The sequence below is a fragment of the Bactrocera latifrons genome, unplaced genomic scaffold, assembly GCF_001853355.1.
Source record: "Bactrocera latifrons isolate USDA-ARS-PBARC rearing strain unplaced genomic scaffold, ASM185335v1 scaffold_6, whole genome shotgun sequence".
Classification (NCBI taxonomy): domain Eukaryota; kingdom Metazoa; phylum Arthropoda; class Insecta; order Diptera; family Tephritidae; genus Bactrocera; species Bactrocera latifrons.
In genome coordinates this window covers 1,484,985-1,486,264 of record NW_017537267.1, presented here as the reverse complement: position 1 = coordinate 1,486,264, position 1,280 = coordinate 1,484,985, and positions in this window count along the sequence as shown.

Below are 1,280 nucleotides of genomic sequence, written 5' to 3'. Positions count from 1 at the left end.
CCAGTGGCGATTTCCGCCAGGCCAGCAAAATTCAGTTTGTACGACAAGTAGCAGCCCAGCTACCGTGCACCTAGCATTAGCAGCAAGCGACAAAGAAACTATTTTTTTTAATACTTTTCCGGAAGCCCCTGAAACTATGCAACATTTACATATATATGACAAATGACTGCATTCGCCAGACCATTAGAATTTAGCTTTTCATCACCAATTCTCCAATTCTTTCTCTAGTAAGAGTAAAATTATAACTATGCAATATGTTTTTTGAGAGGCCACAGTTAGGGGATATAAAATTTTAATTAGTTTTTCATTTTGTAAAAGTACATAAGCAAATTTTTGAAAGTTATTTCAAAGTTATATTTATTAAATATATTGATGTTATTTTATATAGATGAATAATTTTAAATTATTTCGCTTTTCCTTAAGGTTTGAGTTACATTTTAATTTATTTCTTGTAATTTTCTAAATTATTTTGCATCTATTATGAGACTATAACTGCTTAGCCTAGAAATTAAACATCACTATGGAATTACAAGAGATACGTAATATGTATTTGACGTGCTGTTTCTGATAAGAATTTTACACTAAAATTGCTAAAGATAAATTGGCTAGAACGAAAACCGTGAAATTTTTCAATTTATTATTATTTATTATTATGCAGAGAGAGATTTGAAGTCGCATAATGTAACTTGAAATAAATTTTAAGCCAAAAGGGGCTTTAGAGAAAACAGCGACGTAATATATTTGGAGCTAATTCTATTATTAAAATCAGGGAATATTTTTAATTGATGAATGGGTATATCGTATCCAGAATACGATAATTCTAGTATGTGAATACCTATAATATTAGTAACTCCAAGGTAGACTTTTCAATTCATGAATTGGTATATCGTATGCTGAATAATAATATCGTATCTCGAATAATGAATGATATAAATTGCGCTCCAGCAACCTAGTAATCATCACAGTTCTGATACTCTGTTAATGTGCAGACAAATGCAGGGTATTGCTGATTATATGCATAAAATGGGCCCAAAAAGTGACAGTAGAGCATGATAATGTTAGAAGAGTTGCCAGAAATTCACGCTGAATATGATACTTTGATAAATTTTTAACACTGTTGTCATGATTGACATTTCGAACGTAGTCAAGTTATGAGTATGCTTAAGGGATAGAAAATATATTCAAAAGAAATTTCTATGAGGAAGAATTATTCATATAAATATGTATGTATTTCCTTATTTTTTCCCATATGTTATAGAATTTTTTTTTTTTTTTTTGCT